Here is a 22842-nt window from a genome sequence, read left to right on the forward strand (position 1 = left end):
ACAAACATTAGAGATATTTTAAAAATTTGGTAGAGTTTGCTGTTGAAGCTATTTAGGCCACGGCTTTTGTTTGTGAGAAAATTTTAAATACCTCAGTTTCTTTGTTAGATGTAGAATGTTCAGATTTATAATGTCTCCATCAATTTTTGGTAAATTATAAGCTGAAATTGTTATTTTTTGGCATAAATTTGATTATATCTCCTTTAAAAATATCTATAGGATCTCTGCTGATGTCCTCTTTTATTCCTGACATTGTCATTTGTTTTGTTATCCTTTCTTCTTGTTTAGTCTCATGCTAGCTGGTTATCAATTTTATTATTATTTTCAAAGAGTCAATTTTTGGCTTTGATTATATTGTGGATTTATTTTCTACTTGTGAATTTCTGATTTTACACTATTTTTCTTTTTTTAAATATGCTTATAATTTTCTGGATTCTCTTCATTTAATTACTTTCTGATACTCTCACTTAATACTATATGTTCCCCTTTGTTTAAGAGTATTTACAATTTTGATTCATTATTTGTGATGTTTAATATTCATATTAAACATATTTAAAAATATTTTCTAATTATCAATATTTTTCTTAAACAAATAGCAGTTAAAGTTTATTAATTTCCAGCTTTAATTTTCAGTCTCTGATGTTAATGTTCCACATCTGAGATATCCAGTCCAGTAGTTATTAGTCATTTGTGGCTTTTGAACACTTGATACTTGGCTGGTGCAATTGAGAAACTGAATTTTTTATTCTAAAATTTAATTAATCAAATGTAAATAGTCACATGTAGCTACTATTTTCTCTATTAGACAGCATAGATAGGTCATCAAACAACCTAATTTCTACATTGGCATAGTTAAAAAAAAAACAATAGTTGGAAAATGAGATACTGCTGATATTTCAAAATCTCCTGATCTTGGGCAGAATGCATAGCACCCTCTGAAGCCCAGATAGGAATGTTAGATTTGGAGTCAGAATGGAAATTGTTTGATCCCAGATTAGCTTGGCCGTTCTCCTGACTATGGAGTTCATGATTTTTTGATCTCTGATGATACAGTGAAATAATATCTATTGTGTTTGACAGCTCTGATTATCTGATTTAGAAAGCTTAAGTATGGCACTTAGAAAAAATGGAGGAATGTGAAGAAAGTCTAGTATGAATCCAAAAGGAACACTGATAAACATTTTTAAAACTTGTCTTTATTTAGATATGTCTTTTCTCCCTATTTTTCAAATTCAGCATTCATAAGTATTCCTAAACATTCATCTTGTTTCTCTCTTTGCTGGGGTGGGAAATTTTCATAGTAATATCCTAGGAAAAGAGATGGGAAAGTTGAAAAACAAACGAAGATCAAAGAAAAAGGTTGAATTCAGGATATAACTGAGCTTGTACTTAGAAAATGTGGCACCTGAAAAATTAAAATTCAATTAGAGTTCAGTTATCTTATTGAGGAAAACATGATTACAATCTTTATACCTTATAATTATCATTATGCTTTTCCTTATCCTTTGTTAAGTATTTCAGTGACTTATCTCACAGCTTCTGTAATTTTGAGTAAATCAGTGCTATGCACTAATGTGGACCTTAGCTCGCTGAGAATGTTTACCTTTCACTGAATCAAAGGTGATTATAATTATTTTCAGGGAAAAGTCATGAAATTACCACCTACTTTAAAAGGAAACTCGAACAAGTCCTGAATTTCAGAGAATAGAATCAGACCCTTGAGTTATAAACAGAAGAAAAAAATCCTCAGAGGCCCTGTGAACAATAATTTCTAAAAGTAAAGCTCTTGTCTTTAATAACATGTCAAAATTGTACTATAAAGTTGGTAACAGTGCAGAGAAAAGAATGGAACAGTTTTAAGAATATTTTATTGCTTGGGGACATTTCAGGATAAAAGTCCTTTAGGATATTGTCATATTGGTAGAATACCAACATTATAAGTTCCTTTATGAAATTCACTATCAGAGAGATTAATTTTAGAAGTATAGGATCACAGAAATGTTTCCATTGATGTAGGTTACTTTGTTGAACTCCAAAAATGTGTCAAGAGTAACAAATCTATCTGACATGTCCAGTCAAGGACTTGTTTTAAGCAGAAACCCTGGCTTGCAGGACACTGTTACATTTTAATTTTGTTTTTCAACCACAAAAAGGAGTCTTTGTTTGTAGTCAGGATGAACACCTGTGGAATCCTAAAACATTTACAGACATGTCTTTAAAAGCTCTACGGTACAGTTAAGATTTAATCTATCAAAGTGGTATAAATAAAGTAGACATAGCCTTAGGTGCCAATTCTTCCTGCTGCAGATAGAAAAACATAAGAGTAAGAACTTCTTTGCTGATTTTTATATAGCGCAAACAGACACTCTCAAGGGCAGAGGGGAGCAGTGTACTCTGGAGATGAAAACTTCTTTATATTAGTAATAATGTGCTGAAGTCTAGAAATGGGAAATATAAGGGTTCTGGCAAAGCTATAATTATGCAGAAGAAATAAAATTCAGATAGGTTCGTGCTTGAAAACTTGAACATCATTTTGAAACTTATAATTCAGAAAAAAGTGGTAAAAGAATGATCAAGCCATTTTGGGTCTAAGCATTGACCTTCCATATCTTTTTAGTCTAATCTAAAGCTGTGGATGTGACTGGTGATAGAAGCAAGGTCCAATGCTGTAAAGAGCAATACTGCATAGGAACCTGGAGTGTCAGGTCCATGAATCAAAGCAAATTGGAAGTGGTCAAACAAGAGATGGCAAGAGTGAATGTCGACATTCTAGGAATCAGCGAACTGAAATGAACTGGAATGGGTGAATTTAACTCAGATGACCATTATATCTACTACTGTGGACAGGAATCCCTCAGAAGAAATGGAGTAGCCATCATGGTCAACAAAAGAGTCCGATATGCAGTACTTGGATGCAACCTCAAAAACGACAGAATGATCTCTGTTCCTTTCCAAGGCAAATCATTCAATATCATAGTAATCCAAGTCTATGCCCCAACCAGTAACGCTGAAGAAGCTGAAGTTGAGGGGTTCTATGAAGACCTACAAGACCCTTTAGAACTAACACGCAAAAAAGATGTCCTTTTCATTATAGGGGACTGGAATGCAAAGTAGGAAGTCAAGAAACACCTGGAGTAACAGGCAAATTTGGCCTTGGAATACAGAATGAAGCAGGGCAAAGACTAATAGAGTTTTGCCAAGAAAATGCTCTGGTCATAACAAACACCCTCTTCCAACAACACAAGAGAAGACTCTATACATGGACATCACCAGATGGTGACGAAAATCAGATTGATTATATTCTTTGCAGCCAAAGATGGAGAAGCTCTATACAGTCAGCAAAAACAAGAGCAGGAGCTGACTGTGCCTCAGACCATGAACTCGTTATTGCCAAATTCAGACTTAAATTGAAGAAAGTAGGGAACACCACTAGACCATTCAGGTATGACCTAAATCAAATCCCTTATGATTATACAGTAGAAGTGAGAAATAGATTTAAGGCACTAGATCTGATAGATAGAGTGCCTGATGAGCTATGGAATGAGGTTCATGACATTGTAGAGGAGACAGGGATCAAGACCATCCCCATGGAAAAGAAATACAAAAAAGCAAAATGGCTGTCTGGGGAGGCCTTACAAAGAGCTGTGAAAAGAAGAGAAGCGAAAAGCAAAGGAGAAAAGGAAAGATATAAACATCTGAATGCAGAGTTCCAAAGAATAGCAAGAAGAGATAAGAAAGCCCTCCTCAGCGATCAATGCAAAGAAATAGAGGAAAACAACAGAATGGGAAAGACTAGAGATCTCTTCAAGAAAATCAGAGATACCAAGGGAATATTTCATGCAAAGATGGGCTCGATAAAGGACAGAAATGGTATGGACCTAACAGAAGCAGAAGATATTAAGAAGAGATGGCAAGAATATACACAAGAACTGTACAAAAAAGATCTTCATGACCCAGATAATCACAATGGTGTGATCACTGACCTAGAGCCAGACATCCTGGAATGTGAAGTCAAGTGGGCCTTAGAAAGCATCACTACGAACAAAGCTAGTGGAGGTGATGGAATTCCAGTTGAGCTCTTTCAAATCCTGAAAGATGATGCTGTGAAAGTGCTGCACTCAACATGCCAGCAAATTTGGAAAACTCAGCAGTGGCCACAGGACTGGAAAAGGTCAGTTTTCATTCCAATCCCAAAGAAAGGCAATGCCAAAGAATGCTCAAACTACCGCACAATTGCACTCATCTCACACGCTAGTAAAGTAATGCTCAAAATTCTCCAAGCCAGGCTTCAGCAATACATAAACTGTGAACTTCCTGATGTTCAAGCTGGTTTTAGAAAAGGCAGAGGAACCAGAGATCAAATTGCCAACATCCGCTGGATCATAGAAAAAGCAAGAGAGTTCCAGAAAACCATCTATTTCTGCTTTATTGACTATGCCAAAGCCTTTGACTGTGTGGATCACAATAAACTGTGGAAAATTCTGAAAGAGATGGGAATACCAGACCACCTGATCTGCCTCTTGAGAAATCTGTATGCGGGCCAGGAGGCAACAGTTAGAACTGGACATGGAACAACAGACTGGTTCCAAATAGGAAAACAAGTTCGTCAAGGCTGTATATTGTCACCCTGTTTATTTAACTTCTGTGCAGAGTACATGATGAGAAACGCTGGGCTGGAAGAAGCACATGCTGGAATCAAGATTGCTGGGAGAAATCTCAATAACCTCAGATATGCAGATGACACTACCATTATGGCAGAAAGTGAAGAGGAACTAAAAAGCCTCTTGATGAAGGTGAAAGTGGAGAATGAAAAAGTTGGCTTAAAGCTCAACATTCAGAAAACTTAGATCATGGCATCTGGTCCCATCACTTCATGGGAAATAGATGGGGAAACAGTGGAAACAGTGTCAGACTTTATTTTTCTGGGCTCCAAAATCACTGTAGATGGTGACTGCAGCCATGAAATTAAAAGACGCTTACTCCTTGGAAGGAAAGTTATGACCAACCTAGATAGCATATTGAAAAGCAGAGACATTACTTTGCCAACAAAGTTCATCTAGTCAAGGCTATGGTTTTTCCTGTGGTCATGTATGGATGTGAGAGTTGGACTGTGACGAAGGCTGAGCACTGAAGAATTGATGCTTTTGAACTGTGGTGTTGGAGAAGACTCTTGAGAGTCCCTTGGACTGCAAGGAGATCCAACCAGTGCATTCTGAAGGAGATCAGCCCTGGGATTTCTTTGGAAGTAATGATGCTAAAGCTGGAACTCCAGTACTTTGGCCACCTCATGCGAAGAGTTGACTCATTGGAAAAGAGTCTGATGCTGGGAGGGATTGTGGGCAGGAGGAGAAGGGGATGACAGAGGATGAGATGGCTGGATGGCATCACTGACTCGATGGACATGAGTCTGAGTGAACTCCGGGAGGTGGTGATGGAGAGGGAGGCCTGGCGTGCTGTGATTCATGGGGTTGCAAAGAGTCGGACACGAACAAGTGACTGATCTGATCTGAAAAGTATTTCAATATTTATTCATGCCATTAAAGCAACTCTGCTAGAAATGAATGTGTAGATTCAGTCTACAATTTAAACCATTTATTTAGTAAAAGTGAAGTAGAGCGTGGAAGTAGTACATTAACTACCATGAGGCAGTCATGACTACATTGACTGCTGCTGCTGCTGCTAAGTCGCTTCAGTGGTCTCCGACTCTGTGTTACCCCATAGACAGCAGCCCACAAGGCTCCCCTGTCCCTGGTATTCTCCAGGCAAGAACACTGGAGTGGGTTGCCATTTCCTTCTCCATTGACTACCAAAAAGAATTGTAAGATGGGTTCTAATTCGTAAGATGACTAAGATCTAGCTGGAAAGATGAGAAAATATTTGAGTAGTAATTAAGATTCAAGGTGGTATGTTTGAAAGGGAAAGTTATTTTTGGTTGAGTTGTTCTGGAAAGCATCCTTGTTAGAAAAGAGAGACTTAATGAAGGCAAAGCTTGGCATATGTCAATGTGATGAGGGAAGTAAGTTCTTAACAGGAGTACTGATGTAGAGATGGAGAAACCAGGAGACAAAGTGTCACCGATTTTAGCTGGAGGGATAGTGGCATTGATATTAGAGTAATAGAGAAGTATTTGGAGAATTATTTCCCAGAATATGGAGGAACTGGAATCACAAAGAAATGTAGTCATTGAAGAAAAAATAAAAGGGTCTTGGAAAAGATTACCATTATAGATAGAAACCACCATGAAATAGATGTTCAATGAATATTCATTAAATGAATTAATTGGGAGACTATCACTAGATATTTATTACCAGTCTTAACAATAAGGTTCATTATAGAAGCAAACAGATAAACCCAAAGAGATACATAAGAAAAGAGGTTCTATTTCATTTAGAATAGGATTAGAGACAAGGTGAGGAACTAAAGAAGCAAGTGCTCTTTCTGCAGCTATACAATAAGAAAGGTAAAAAGCTCGTCATTCAATTCTCTTTTTGAAGTGAAAGAACTCGAAGCTTCATTGCACTGCCTATTTCACCTGCTGCTGCTGCTGCTAAGTCGCTTCAGTCGTGTACGACTCTGTGCGACCCGATAGACGGCAGCCCACCAGGCTCCCCTGTCCCTGGGATTCTCCAGGCAAGAACACTGGAATGGGTTGCCATGTCCTTCTCCAATGTATGAAAGTGAAAAGTGAAAGTGAAGTCACTCAGTTGTGTCTGACTCCTAGCGACCCCATGGACTGCAGCCTACCAGGCTCTTCCATCCATGGGATTTTCCAGGCAAGAGTACTGGAGTGGGTTGCCATTGCCTTCTCCTAGTACTTCCCAAATTCTGTTGTTTATTACATAGTCTCCCCCTATGAAAGACTTTAACTTCCTTCCCTTTTGCTCTGTCTTTATAGGATAACAAATGTCTGTGTTCCAGGTCACCTTCTTAGGCAGCAATGCCTTGATCCCTTTCAGGCAGTGTCAGGTACCCCCACTTCTGTACAGCAAAGGTATGTACTACTCTTATATTCTACCTTTCAAATGCAGTTCATTCCTTCGCAGGTTTGTCTCATGTTTTACTCTGTCCCTATTAATCTGTTTCTAGCATAGTGTATGATTGACAAATATCTAATGAATTAAATAAACATTTCCAGTATCATAATTCTGACAGTAAAGCAGAAAACTTATGAAACAATTCATTATCTCTAGACAATTAAAATAAAAGTATTTCTGGCTGTCAAATGATGCTTCCTTAATACCTGGAGGGAATAAATATAAAGATGGTAATTCCAAGTTTCCTTATGAATTCTAGGTTCAGCCTAAGTAAGGTACTTTCATATTAGACATTTCATATCCCTCTCTCTAAACACACACACATATATACATATATTTATATATGTATATATTATATATAATCTTAATGATCTTTTTTCTACATGCACACACACACACACACACACACATACACATACATACACATAAATTTTTACTTGATGGGAGTATCTTCAAAAATACTATGCTTCTGCCATGTGGCTTTCCAAACAATTTCCATAGAAATAAATAATCAAGACAAATCTTATTCTTCCTTCAACCATACTCTTACTTAATTATCTGTTATTTATTTTGTGGAAGATTTCCAAATTTTAATAGTTAGAAATGAGCAATAAGTAGATGTTCTATGGAATAAATCATGCAATAAAGACATAGTGATTAAAGAGAATTTTCCAGGAGTTTCCTACTTAAACTTTTTATATCTTTGGGTATTTTTTGTTTGTTTGTTTTATTTCATTCTGGAAATCCACAGTTGGCCTTAAAAGGGCTGTGTGCTCCTGAAATTGTGTGCTGTGCCTTTTAATATGAGCATTTTTTCCTTGGGAAAGTTTTTTGCTTTTTTATTGTCAATGTCAGACATTGAAAGTTACCTATGACTGAAAGTATTCTACTCTTTCTATTTTAAAGAGTTAGACAATGAGATATATGCTCAGTGAGAATAGTAATTATAGTAGCAATAAAGATAGATAATTTCAAATTGATTGTATTTTTAATCTTAAACCTGAGAAGTAAGTTTTTTAAATCTTAATTTTTCTGATTATTAAATTGAAATTCTGATCTCAAACATCTTGCATAAGCTCGGCAAGTTATTCCACAGTAGACCATGGAACCAAGCTTCCCATCTACATATCTACAACTCATTTCAGTAGACTTGGTCCTTGCCCCACCAACTCTCTTCAGGACTCTTTCTCCTTCCATCTGTTTTCCTCCATGCATAAACATGATTAGTGCTTGAACAGCTTGTCCAACTGTTCCCAGTCTCACTTGCCACCATGGTTTCAGGTCTCCTAAGCTTGGAACATTTTAGGGCTGGGAAATCTGACTCAGCAGAATTGATATTTTGAGTTGGCCATAAGGAAATCTGTATGGTCACACTTCACTGCCAGTGGTCAGGATGATGGTACACAGGAATGGAAACAGAATTGGCCAGAAAGAGCTTTGTGCTAGAAATTTGGACAGAAGGGTAAAAGAAAATACATGAACTTGAAATAAAGCAAGGAGAGGAAGGTAAAAGAGAGACCACGTGATATCAAGGACCTTGGCTCAAGCAGAAAAGGCCCCATATATCAGTACCAGAGAAGGCAGACTTCCACAGTGTCAGGAGAGCCTGCCCCTAGTAGGTCTCAGCGACTCTGTCTCTAACTACAGTCTGAAACCATCCTCCCTGGTCAAAGAAAAACAGTTTCTAGGAAATTGAAGCCAAACCCATCCATCTGACCCAACTTTTATAGGGACATTTAAAGCATCTTAACTCATTAGTTCTGCATACTACATGAATTCTGTCAGTTGGATCTTTGTGATACAAAACCATCTTCATTATATTCTCATTTAATTCTGAAATTCTGTATCAGCATGAGAGCATCAGTGTTTCTCTCTGCTCCCACCATTCCTCATCCTCTTCCTGGATGCTTTCACATACCAAAATTAAGGGACGGTTTTGCAATGTAACTTAAGCCTGAGGAGGAAACAACACTGGCTTCTGGTTACTAAGGATTTCAGATATCTTCATTTATTCTTACTGTTTTATTAAGAAATTGAGGTTCAGAAATGTCATATCACCTAATGGGGATAGAAACCTTAAGTTCTCAAATTTCTGATTAAGAACCACTCCCTCTGTGTTGTGCAGTGTTCAGTACACATATTCTAAATACTGCTGATTGACCAGAAAGGAAATTGGTTCCTGATGTTTCTTCTTCTTGGTATTAAGCTTAATGAGTATTTTATTAGTCCAATAACATTGCCATATAAATTCATGGCCCCTTGGTACTTAGGTATTTGTATCCATGCATGCACTCAACTGGAGCTTCCCAAGTGGTACAGTGGTAAGGAACCCACCTGCCGATGCTGGAGACATAAGAGACACGGGTTTGATCCCTGGGTTGGCAAGATCCCCTGGAGGAGGAAATGGCTACCCACTCCAATATTCTTGCCTAGAAAATCCCATGGACAGAGGGGCCTGGTGGGATACAGCCCATGGGGTTGCAAAGAGTCGGACATGACTGAGCAACTGAGCACACACACACATGCACCACATTAATCAGGTCAGTGTTTATACCTATATCATGGACCGTCTAGTTCTCTGTCTTTCCACATTGGTTTAAGCCAAACATTGTGATTGGAAATATCACAGGGCACAAATGGTTTTCACGAACCTGTAGATAATTTTCCACCACTAAATTAAGTCCCCTACATATGAATGAGTTCCATTCCAAGAGCATGTTCATAAACATAAAATTTGGCACTAGTGGTAAAGAACCCGCCTGCCAGTGCAGGAGACATAAGAGGCATGGGTTCGATCCCTGGGTTGGGAAGATCCCCTGGAGGAGGGCATGGCAACCCACTCCAGCATTCTTGCCTGGAGCATCCCCATGGACAAAGGAGCCTGGTGGGCTACAGTCCATAGGGTTGCAAAGAGTCAGACACGACTGAAGCGACTGAGCACATAGCACGCAAAAAAAGTTAGCCTAGATACCCAACTAACACAATTGGCTATATATTGAATAGCACTATACTGTAATAGGTTTATGATACTTTCCACACAAATAACACATAAAAATAAACTAAAAAAGTAAAACATTTTTACTCTTACAGTATCTTGTAAAGTACGATAGTACAATACAATAGCTGGTGCTTCTCAGCACTAGCTACATCACTGCTGCTTTTATGCTTGCTTGGGACATCCTGAGCTTGAGCTAGAGATACTGTACTACTGAACTCTTACAGTGCTGCACAGGAACGTACACAAAGCCACAGCCACTTGCATGTGATGCCCACACGCATGTGATCATGTGCACCAGACACATGAACGAACTTACATGATTGGGCAGGTGAAAGTATATTGATGCCTTTGAAAGTTTGCAACTTGAAGTTTCTTATGTAGGGGGCTTTCTGTAGATTCTGTTATTATGCTAGAGGCCACCCAAAGCACTACAATATAGATCAGCAGGATATATCAGCATTCTCTGTTTGCTTAGTCTGAAGGTTCTAGGCAGCGGAGGGGAAGACATGGTCGAGACAGGAGAGGGAATGGACCAGAGATCTGTGATACCTGAATTTACCTTTCATGTCAGAGAAAGTGAATTTCAAGTAAATCTTTAAGGCTAGTGAAGGTTTCTTTGCACTTTCCCTTTATGGTTTTCTATTTTAATCACTAAGGAAACCTCCTCTTTTTCTGCTAAAGTCCTGGAGCTCTGATGGAAAAATGGCTTTTGGGTGACCCTGCACTTCATTTGTGAAATGTAGAGAAGGAAAGAGCAGAGGTTTTGCAGTCCGTTCTTTCTTCTACTGATATGGTCAGTACTGGTCTATTTAGAGACTGTGCTCTCAGCCTCTATCTGGTGATGGACTGGCAATATAATCCATGACTCTCAAGCCACTGAAATTTTGGTTTGGCTTGTTACCAAAACCTCAGGACAAACTAGCCTGTCCTAACTGATATATTTCCCACTGGTTTCCCTCCTGATGGAAAGTCCATGGACTTTTGTCTTTTGAACTAGGACATTGAAGAGTTGCTTATATATTACAGTTAGTAATTTAGGTATAATTAACTGTTATTCTAAGGCCAAATCAGTTGAAAACAAAACAGTGCTTCACAGTTAGAGCAAATTTAGCAAAATGAGCAAGAGGAAGGATTGGTTCTTCCATTTTGAAGTGGCTGTGGGACACCCATGTATAAAGGAGGACCTTTAGGTTACCTCCTGGTAATCTGTCATCCCAAGCACTACTGGCACAATTTTCTTAACCTCTCTAAGCTTCAGTCTTCCCATCTGTATTTATTACTAACAGTATCTTTCTCATATTGTTAATAAGAGGATTAAATGGGATAATGCATGTAAGACACCTAGCACAGTGCTTGGATATTAGTAATAAATTAATAAATGGAAACAATTATTTTTATTCCGACATTTTCCATCCCATCTTAATTCCTGTCTGAATATAGTCATGCTTGCTTCAGCAGTGTAAAAATAATTATTTTCGTTCATATGAACAGCTTACCATTTATGCCTAATGATGTGTAGCACAATAGCTGCTATACATATCATTAAATATGTGTCTGATTAACTTTGTTGTAATTATAATTGCAACACAAAATTCCTCTTGTGCATACTCAACCATCAAAGACTATTGCTCATGAAACATGGTCGACTGCTTTCAGCCTGCAAGGATTAGGGGGAGTGTTGATCACACATAGTATAAATCATAGACCTGAGAGCAGCAGAGCTCAAAGGAAAGAACACAAGGTTGGGATTTATGTAGACCAAGGACTAAAATCTTCAGCTCTATGATCGCAATTTATGCAAACTTCTTCTGAGAGTTTTTCTCTGTGGAACATGGCTAGTGAGACCTACTGTGTAGGATTTTGTGAGGAATAGAGATACTATACATAAGATGGTCAACAAGGATCTTGGAACACAGGAAACAGTTTTAGACTTTGGTTTGTAAGAGACTTCTGGAATTCCATTATGTGAGCCACCCCTGCTTTGGAGGTATAACCTTATCATGTCCTCCCCTCTCATTTTGTACAAAAGCAGAGTTGGAGATACCAGCATGATTTGCCCAGGGTCATGTAGCTTCTGAGGGAAGTAGGGAAGCTGAGCCAGCAATGAGTGCCCCACCTCTTCCTTTCCTCCCTTCTTTCACTCGGCCTTTGCCCACTGCTGGCAAAACAACCCAAAGCACACATTCTTCTGGGGTTGAGTCAGTGGCATCCTGTGCCTTCCTACCCAGAGAGAGGAAGCACATTTGAGTCAGGAGGAAATGGATTTGCCACATAAGGAAAGGACATCAAAGAGGAAACAGAGGACAGCCAACCTGCTCTGTGCTCTAAATGTGGCAAAAAGCCACATCAAAATGGTTTTGTAGATTCAAGAAACTTGAGAATATAAATAACAAAATGGTATCTGAGTAACACCCCTTGTTCAGGAAGGAAATTGGGGCTCTTTCCTGCTAATCAGAGCCTGTCTTCATGGGGCCTGAGCTCCAACTTTCACAGGAGAGCTGCCTTTTTTGGGTAAGCATGTCTGAATACTTCCTTCCTTGCAGAGTCTTCTTTCACTGGACAGTGACCCAGCATGTGGACAGACTGAGTAATCTGAGCTGTCTAGGATGATGGCTGCAAACTGTCACTGTGGAGTAGCTGCTCATCAGAGGACCCCATCTGCTGCGTCCTGTCCTTTCTTAAAATGGACAGCTGCTTTCTCAGAAGGTCTAGTGCCGGTGAACAAACCTTGATTCAGAGCTTTGAGGGAGATTAATAGACAATTCAGACTTGACTGCTCTCTCTCTTGGCTACCTATTTGCATCTTGGCCTGGTCTTTTCTCTGAAGTCTTGGGAATAGTTGATTTTGATCATTTGAGTCTTGGTATAGTATTTCATTAGGGAGGTGAATTACTTTACTTCTCATGTACTTCTATGAAAGTGTAATTGCAAGGATGAAATGAAAGAATATGAGTAAACATGGATGTTCTTAGATAAATATTAAGTGTAAAGAAAATGGTAGTTTTTCTCTCCTTCCTGTAAAATAGTTTCTAAATCTAGGGAAACAAAGCTATAGTAAATATAGGTATTTTTGAGTATTTCAAAAACAGGAAGGGTAAAAGATGAGAGAGGATTCTAATTCTTTATCATATTGAATATTTCACTTTATATAGCTTTAAAATTTTATGATTAAAAAAAAAATGATGAAATTAAAAATTAAATCATTATAGAGAAGTAGTGTACCCTTAGTGAGTATTGTCTGTATTAGGTATATAGTTCATTTTAATATTAACTAAAATTGTCTTTCAAAAATCACCACCTCTATTCATTTAATAAATGAAGCAAAATTTAGACATTTGATATGGTTTATTGTTAATGAATTCAGAGTATGAATGAAGCCATTTGAGGATAATATTTTTCTGGCTATGATAAAATCTGTTTATGATTTTTCTGGTTATGAGCTTGTGGTTTAAAAAAATTGAAAACACTGTTGCTAGAGAAGTTGTTGTTCATCAGCTCAGTTTTAATTTTCTTAGGTTCTTGGGAAAGGTCCCGGAAAAAACCAGTCCCATGATTAAAGCTGATAATTCTATGATGCCCATTGGATCTTTTTTTTAAATGTAACACTGAAATAACTAAATACATTGTTTCTCAGTGTCCTTCATCACAGCAGTTGTTGAGCAGTGGAGAAGCAATTAGCTTCTTTTTCAGTATTAAGTGATGTGTCAAAGAAGGGGAAATGGAAGTTCTGAACTGTCTTTTTCCTAGAGGTCATATCATTTATGTAACTAAAAATTCACCGTAATATACATATATAATTTATTTGATATCAATAAGCCCATCTATCACACCACTGATGCCTCAAATAGTTTGAGAGAGGAAAACTGGAAATGGTGTCTGCCATGATTGCTTGTTTGTGAGACTTGATTACTCTAGGCCTGTCTGGGCCTATGGGCCTGGAATGTGGTTTCCTTTTAAGCTCTTATATGTACCCAGTAAGGGCTGCATGAATACACATGAGAAGAAATACATAGCTGCTACACACTCACCTAATAACTGAGTTGAGGTGGTAGTACATGGATAGCAATGAATGTTGTCTGCCTTGCAGCTTTTGAAGAAGATGAGAATGGTCAGAGTGCAAATGGTGTATTAAAGAGCAATGACATTTTCGTTTTCTAGGTAACTGTAGAGTAATATAAGAGTATCCATAAGAGGCACCTAAAATTGCTATTATTGTCATGGGTATAGTCAAGCTTTTAGTGTTGATAGTCTTGGGAAAATAATAAGATAATACAATATTAATTATGATAATAGAGACAATGGCTTTTATACATGTATATATGCATGTAGGGATTTCTTTGGAAGGAATAATGCTAAAGCTGAAACTCCAGTACTTTGGACACCTCATGCGAAGAGTTGACTCATTGGAAAAGACTCTGATGCTGGGAGGGATTGTGGGCAGGAGGAGAAGGGGACAACAGAGGATGAGATGGCTGGATGGCATCACTGACTCGATGGACGTGAGTCTGAGTGAACTCTGGGAGTTGGTGATGGACAGGGAGGCCTGGCATGCTGCGATTCATGGGGTCGCAAAGAGTCGGACACGACTGAGTGACTGATCTGATCTGATCTGATACACACACACACGTGTACACACACACATGCACACATGTATATGGTGTTTGGAGTTTTCCGGGAGTGGTGCTGATTTCTTTATATGTTCAGTAAGAACAATTGTTGTATAATGATCCAAGTGTGATTATCATTTGTTTCCTTACATTAAAACTTCTTCCCTTCATCTATAACACAGATTCTAGGAAGTCTAGAATCATGCTGTTATTTCATTTATCCTTATTTTACAGATAAGGAGTCCATTTCATAAAAGTTAAATAACTTATGCTGAATACTAATAGTATACAATTCTAATAACATATAACAGTGTGAGAAGGATAACTTCTAAGTTAGGTGAGCAGAAATTATTCACATTAAGAGTAGGCTGTTTTGGACACTGACCAGATTGTTTCTCAGCCTTTCTTTTCCAAGATCATTATTTACTTTAAAATATATATATATGCTCCAACTCCCCTCATATTCTTTATGGATAAAGCAAGAAGTATTCATACTGAAGATTATTTAGCGTGTACTTTATGGCAGGCATTGAGCTTGTGCTAAGGATGTAGCTGTGAACAGCAGTCAGTCTCTGTGCTCATGAATGCAGCTGTGAAAAGATAAGCAAATTAGCAATTAATATGTTGATGATTAGTTTTTCAAATGCAGAATATTTGTGATGAGACTATACAGCAAAACAACTAATACACAAAGCAGTTAATACATAGTTATCTTTTACAAAATTATCCTTGATGTAATTATATAAATACAGAATCATAGATACCCTTTATCACAGGTTTAAGACAGATATAGAAGTTTTGACCTGTCTAGGGAAAGGTGTATCAGTTTTCTATTGCTTAGCAAATTTATCACAATCTTAGTGGCTTAAATATCACATATTATCCTATAGTTCAGGAGTTCAAAATGGATCTTGTAATTCTAAAATCAAGGTATCACCAGAGCTGCATGTCTTCTCCATATTCTAGGCGACATGATGTTCTTTGTCTTTTCCAGCTTCTAAAGAGACTGCCCACAATCCTAGGCATGTGGCAATGTTACTTTGACCTCTGTTTCCATTGTTACATCTCCTCCTTTGCCTCTCAATCTTTTTTCTCCTTCTTTTACATGTAAGGACCTCTGTGATTACATTGAACCCATCTGGATAACTTAGAGTACTCTTCTCATCTAAATATCTTAATCATGTTTGTGAAGTCTGTTTTTGCCACGTAAGGAACAACTCAGGGCTTCCCAGATGGCTCAGCGATAAAGAATCTGCCTGTCAATGCAGGAGACAAAAGAGATGTGGTTTGATCCCCGGGCTGGGAAGATCCCCTGGAAAGGAATGGCAACCCACTCCAGTATTCTTGCCTGGAAAATCCCAAGGACAGAGGAACCTAGTGGGCTACAATTCATGGCATCACAAAGAATCAGCCATGACTGACTGACTGAGCATGGAATCACGTAACTTCTCAGAAGTTCTGGGATTATGAGGGGAGCTTCATTGAGAGGGATGTTATGTTTCCTAACAGAACATTATGGTGAAAATAATGAATATGTGAATTTAATACTTAATCTATTTGACATAGATAAAATACAGATGGAAAGACATTTTAGGTTGAGTTCTTAGGAAATTCTTTTCAAATTCACTATTCTCAGGATTGTAACCTGGCTTTTTTTTAGTCTATGTGAAACATGGATTATGATTAGATCTTTCACACTTATGCCTTGGTTTTTATTTAATAGAATGATATCATGTCCAAGTGTTTGTCCTTCCAAATAACTTCAAAGACAAATTGAAGCCGACTATAAATCAGAACCACTCCTCTTTGGAATAAAATAAATAAAAAATAATCTGCTTATCCAATAACAGGGTGTTTTTTGTGGAAAAACAAAATAGACCAAAAAAGTATCTACTATATTTTAAGACTACCAATTATGAGTAAGGGAGTGCATCAGTTCAGTTCAGTCGTTCAGTCAGGTCCAACTCTTTGCAACCCCGTGGACTGCAGCATGCCAGTCTTCCCTGTCCATCACCAACTCCTGAAGTTTGCTCAAACTCATGTCCATCATGTTGGTGATGCAATACAACCATCTCATACTCTGTCATCCTCTTCTCCTCTTGCCTTCAATCTTTCCTAGCATCAGGGTCTTTTCCAATGAGTCTTTTCCACCATAGCACTGCAGATGGTGATTGCAGCCATGAAATTAAAAGATGCTTACTCCTTGAAAGGAAAGTTATGACCAACCTAGACAGCATATTAAAAAGCAGAGACATTACTTTCCTAACAAAGGTCCATCTAGTCAAGGCTATGGTTTTTCCAGTGGTTATGTGTGGATGTGAGAGTTGGACTATAAAGAAAGCTGAGTGCCAAAGAATTGATGCTTTTGAACTGTGGTGTTGGAAAAGACTCTTGAGAGTCCCTTAGACTGCAAGGAGATCCAACCAGTCCATCCTAAAGGAGATCAATCCTGGGTGTTCATTGGAAGGACTGATGTTGAAGCTGAAACTCCAATACTTTGGCCACCTGATGCGAAGAGCTGACTCATTTGAAAAGACCCTGATGTTGGGAAAGACTGAAGGCAGGAGGGGACGACAGAGGATGAGATGGTTGGATGGCGTCACCAACTCAATGGACATGAATTTGGGTGGACTCTGGTAGTTGGTGATAGACAGGGAGGCCTGGTGTGCTGCGGTTCATGGGGTTGCAAAGAATCGGACATGACTCTGCAACTGAAATGAACTAAACTGACTAGATCAACCTTTGTTGGTAAAATAATGTCTCTGCTTTTTAATATGCTGTCTAGGTTGGTTAAAGCTTTTCTTCCAAGGAGTGAGCATCTTTTTATTTCATGGCTGCAATCACCATCTGCAGTGATTTTGGAGCCCCCCGAAATAAAGTCTGTCATTGTTTCCACTGTTTCCCCATCTATTTGCCATGTAGTGATGGAACCAGATACCAAGGTCTTAGTTTTCTGTTGTTTTAAGCCAACATTTTCACTCTCCTCTTTCACTTTCATCAAGAGACTCTAATTTTCTTGGCTTTCTGCCATAAGGGTGGTGTCATCTGTGTATTTGAGGTTATTGATATGTCTCCTGGCAATCTTAATTCCAGTTTCTGCTTCATCCAGCCCAATATTTCTCATGATGTACTCTACATATAAGTTAAATAAGCAGGGTGACAGTATACAGCCTTGACATACACCTTTCCTGATTTGGAAGCAGTCTATTTTTTCATGTTCAGTCTAACTGTTTCTTCTTGACATACATACAGATTTCTCAGGAGGCAAGTCAGGTGGTCTGGTATTCCCATCTTTTGAAGAATTTTCCACAGTTTGTTGTGATCCACACAGTTAAAGGCTTTGGTGTAGTCAATAAAGCAAAAGTAGATATTTTTCTGGAACTCTCTTGCTTTTTTGATGATCTAGAAGATGTTGGCAACTTAATTTCTGGTTCCTCTGCCTTTTCTAAATCCAGCTTGAACATCTGGAAATTCATGGTTCATGTACTGTTGAAGCCTGGTTTGGAGGATTTTGAGCATTACTTTGCTAGTGTGTGAGATGAGTGCCATTGTGCAGTAGTTTGAACATTCTTTGGCCTTGCCTTTCTTTGGGATTGGGATGAAAGATGACCATTTCCAGTCCTGTGGCCATTGCTGAGTTTTCCAGATTTGCTGGCATATTGAGTGCAGCACTTTAACAGCATCATCTTTTAGGATTTGAAATAGCTCCATTGGAATTCCATCACGTAAGGGAGTACATACTTCAAAGTCATTGGCAAAAAAAGTAAAACAAATGAAATCTTCATGGGTTTTTCAAATCTGAAACTAATGTAAAAGGTGGATATTAGATTTTATACTTTAGAATTGTTTATATGTGTTTCAGGGTTCTCCAGAGAAACTGAACCAATGGAAACCAATGGAACTACTGGCTCATGTAGCTGTGGACACTGATATGTCTGAAATTCGTAGGGTAGGCTGGCACTCTAGAAATTCAGTTAGGGTTTCCATGTTACAGTCTTGAGGAATTATCTTTTTTCTCTGGAAAATTTCAGTCTTTGCTTTTAAAGCCTTCAACTGAATGAGAGTAATCTGCTTTACTTAATGTCAATTGATTGTAAAAGTTATCCCATCTGAAATGACCTTTATACTAATGTTTGATCAAACAACTGGGCACCATAGAGCCTAACCAAGTTGACACATAAAATCAACTATCATAATGCCCAGTACCAAGAACAGTATTCTTAATTCCTTTTGTTAGGGGCAGAGAAGTTTTTTGTTTTAGCTGATTTTTTTGTTGTTATTGTTTGCTATTTGTTTCTTAGTAGGCAGTCTTGACAGAGAAGGCAATGGCACCCCACTCCAGTACTCTTGCCTGGAAAATCCCATGGATGGAAGAGCCTGGTAGGCTGCAGTCCATGGGGTTGCTAAGAGTCAGACACGACTGAGCAACTTCCCTTTCACTTTTCACTTTCATGCATTGGAGAAGGAAATGGAAACCCACTCCAGTGTTCTTGCCTGGAGAATCCCAGGGACGGGGGAGCCTGGTGGGCTGCCGTCTATGGGGTCACACAGAGTCGGATATGACTGAAGTGACTTAGCATAGCATAGGCAGTCTTGAAAATTATCAATAATTCTCAACACTAAAGCTTGTGTTAAAACAGGCTGACACTTACATAGAATGCAAAAAAAAAAAAAAAAAAAAAACCACCTCAAAGGTTTTGAGAATTGCAGATTAAGAAAAAAAATGGAATATTTGTATTTATTATTATACATGATTTCTTAGTAATAACTCTCATAACTACTTTATTTTACAGACATAAATTCATGTAGAAGGACATGGGCATAAATCCCTGTGTTGATTAATTATTTTGGGAGCCTGGAATCACCTTGAATTAATTCAACAGGTAACTTTAGAATATAATAGCCAACATTAATTTTATTATATTATGACAACTATGGGGAAACCAGCAGATTTGCAAATGGACCACCTATCATACTGATAAAGGGGAACTGCCCAAATGTATAAGAAATGTATATTTAGAGCAATTTACAGGTTCTGATTTTAATAGTTTTGTCATATTAAATATAACTAGATAAGAATTTGAAGAGTTTAGAAACTAAAAATAATTAAATTTGGAGATTAACAGTGAGATTTTTATTAATTCCTTCTTGAACTATTTTTCTAACTGAAAAAGATAAAGCTTTTTAAAAAGCATCAATGTAATTGTTTTTAAAATATTGAGGGATGCTTTTCTTTGTGATGCACATCTTTGAAACTGTTCAGTTACTATCTGCTGCTATCTTGCAGAGATATCAGTCTAGAATCAGAATTTCTATACATAGCTCTTTTCAAATACTCCACCTGTACTTACTCCATGAAAGAGGATATTGGTGAGAAGACATTTAATTTCAAGGTAACTGAGACTGAATTTGGATTCTGTATTTGAGTTTCCCAGAGAAACAGAACTACTAATAGGAAGTGTGTGTGTGTGTGTGTGTGTGCGCGCGCGCGTGCGCATGCATGTGCATGCACACAAAGGCATGCCTGTGGCAAGAGGGAAAGAGAGAGATGAATAGTTTAAGAAATTGGTTCACGTGATTATGGAATGCTAAAAATCTTCAGGGTAGACCAGCACACTATAAACTCAGGAAAATGTTGCAGTTTGAGTTCCAATGTAGTCTACTGGCTCCATTACTTCTTGTTTGAGAGAGGTTGTATTTTTTGTTGTATATTTTGTTGTATTTGTTGTATTAAGGTCTTCAGTTAATTGGGAAAGGCCAGTTTGAGAAGAGCAGATTACCTTCCGAATTGCATAGCTGATCCTTGAGCAACATGGATTTGAACTGTGTGGGTACACTTATATATACGGATTTATTTTTAGTAGTACAGTACTATAGGACCCAAGGTTAGTTGAATCCCAGGATATGGAGGAATCCCAGGATATGGCCCTCACATGTATGGAGGGCCAAGTACAAGTTATAAATTGATTTCTGACTTTGTGGAGAGCTGGAGCCCTTAACCCCTTCATTGTCCAAAGGTCAATTGTATATAATACTTTGAAGGATAAATTGCCCATGCAAAATCCATTGACATAAATGTCAATCTCAAAAAACTACCTTCATAGAAACATACAGAATAATGTTTGATTAAACATGGGGGCACTGAGGCCCAGCCAGTCTGACACTGGCCAGTCTGACATAAAATTAACCCTCATAGATTCTTCACTGATTTACACTATGAAGTGGAATAACCCATGGATTAATAATACCAAGAAGAAAAGAGACTAGGAATCAATACATAGTTTTTTATAGGCTTCATATTCATAAATTTCATTGCTCAATTTTTAAAATTATTTTCAGGATTTTTAAGTGAAAATAAAATTCTAATATTGACCTCAGCAGAAAAGACTGTGTAAAATGAAAATGACTGTGAAGCAGCAGGAGAAGAGGTGTAAGGGTCAGCTCAGCAGGAAACAAAAAGTAGTTCTTTTATGCTGGTAAAATATCCAGTTCATCTCCTCCCTAATGGGCATGCTCTCTGTCTTTCCTCTGCACCACTGACAACAGCTGTGGAGTAGTGTGCAGAGCTTATCTTGTGGCTTCTCTGACACCCACATGGTTTTCCTGAAGCAAGGGTGTTCAGTGAAGAGAGATTGCCATACTGGCAGAGTTGAACTCAGGGATTTGTAATCCAATCAGATTTGTAGATAATCCTTCTTTATTCCCCACTGTGAGATCAAGCTGGCTGCAGTGATATGGAGAGACACATATTTTTCTAGTTGACCAGTAATCAAAAACCATAACAATAAAGCAAACTAATTCTAGTCAGCCAAGAAGACAGTTGTTTACTCATTCACCTTTCTTCCTGTCTCTAGTCAGAGTTGGGTGTTTGAGTGACTCCAGGCCTGTGTGCATTCTGATTAGCTGCACTAGCCCTTTACTAAGCTGTTTTACTTTTACTGCCCCAAACTTCTATAGAATTGCTCCCATGTCTTTCACCACCAGGCTTCTCACCTTCTGCCAGTTCCAAGTCCACACAACCAGCCAGACTAAAGCAGAATTAGAAACCTTTTCAGGTTAATTTTATTTACCTTCCAAAATTCAAGAAAGATTTCTACAGAAAGAAACTGTCATTAATGGTATCAATTTATGTGCTATCCATCTTGGGAAATAAACATGGAATTAGACATCATATGGAGACTAATGGCATTGAAGATCTTTATAGGCTTTTTTTCTCATCTGAAAAGATGACTTGGTTATATTTGAGCAAATGTATTTTAGAATAATTTCTCGATATTCTTTGATACTCTCTCACAAGATCTTATTCATTTTAACTTACAGAGATAAACAACAACAAAAAATACCCAGAATAGGCATACTATACAAAATTAACCAACTAAATTTCTCAATAGGAAGTAGTTATTTTAACTAATGGGTTCTTTCTTAATTAACATGGCAAAACAGTCTAGCTTAATGTGTTTACATTTATTCTTCTGTTCCTTAGGCCAATTGTGTTTTTAATCTCTCTTTTATCTTGCCAAATTCTATTAATGAGTTTATTTAAATAAATAAAACATTAGGTTAGTAAAAATAGTAACGTATATCAGCTAATCACAATTATCTAGCCATAGTTTAGCTTTCTTCCCACCACATACTAAACTGGCCCTTTCATTAATGCACAGATTTTTTTCAAGGTAAGCATTAAATTTTTCTGACAGAATTTTTATGGTACTAAAACAAATTGTGCATGTGCGTGTGTGTGTGTGTGTGTATAAATGTTGCCAGTTTTGAATGGATATTCCAAGTTGAATCCCTTGGGAAGCAGACTCTGAAAGATGGGCATTCAGGAAGTTTATTAGGGGGTGCCCATTAGAGCAATTCCTATGCAAGGAAGGTGGGAGGAACAGAATTGACAGGTAGAGAATTACAGTCAAGACTGTGAAGCTGAGATGGCCCTTGAGAGTTGTCCAGGTGAGCCAAGGGCCTGGGCCTGATACTCTCGTTTGGACAAGTTGTGGGATGATGACTGACCCAAGAAGTGCTAGATGGACAGGATAGCTTTCTCCAGGCAAGGGCAATTTCCAGAGAAGGCTAATAGCTGAGGAATACCAACCAGCAATAGACAAGTAAAGTGAGTCTTAGTTCATAAAAATAAATTATTAAAGGAGAAATTTGAAACAGTATCTCAACTTATTTTTATCAATACTTTTTCTTCAGTTCAGTT

General features: G+C 37.9%; 1 long non-coding RNA gene across 7 annotated transcripts in view; it reads left to right on the forward strand.

The window, feature by feature from the left end:
• LOC123331512 overlaps positions 1 to 22842 on the forward strand; it is a 277777-nt gene that overhangs the window by 18313 nt on the left and 236622 nt on the right. For 4 of the 7 annotated variants that reach the window (XR_006548175.2, XR_006548168.2, XR_006548165.2 and 1 more), the window contains exons 2-3: positions 6896 to 6991; positions 19433 to 19522. The exons of 1 other annotated variant lie outside the window; for it this stretch is intronic. This is a non-coding gene — a long non-coding RNA (uncharacterized LOC123331512). The remainder of the gene's footprint in view (positions 1 to 6895; positions 6992 to 19432; positions 19523 to 22842) is intronic. 2 more of the 7 variants (XR_006548171.2, XR_006548173.2) reach the window with 1 other exon arrangement.

The sequence above is a fragment of the Bubalus bubalis genome, chromosome 2 (assembly GCF_019923935.1).
Source record: "Bubalus bubalis isolate 160015118507 breed Murrah chromosome 2, NDDB_SH_1, whole genome shotgun sequence".
Classification (NCBI taxonomy): Eukaryota; Metazoa; Chordata; class Mammalia; order Artiodactyla; family Bovidae; genus Bubalus; species Bubalus bubalis.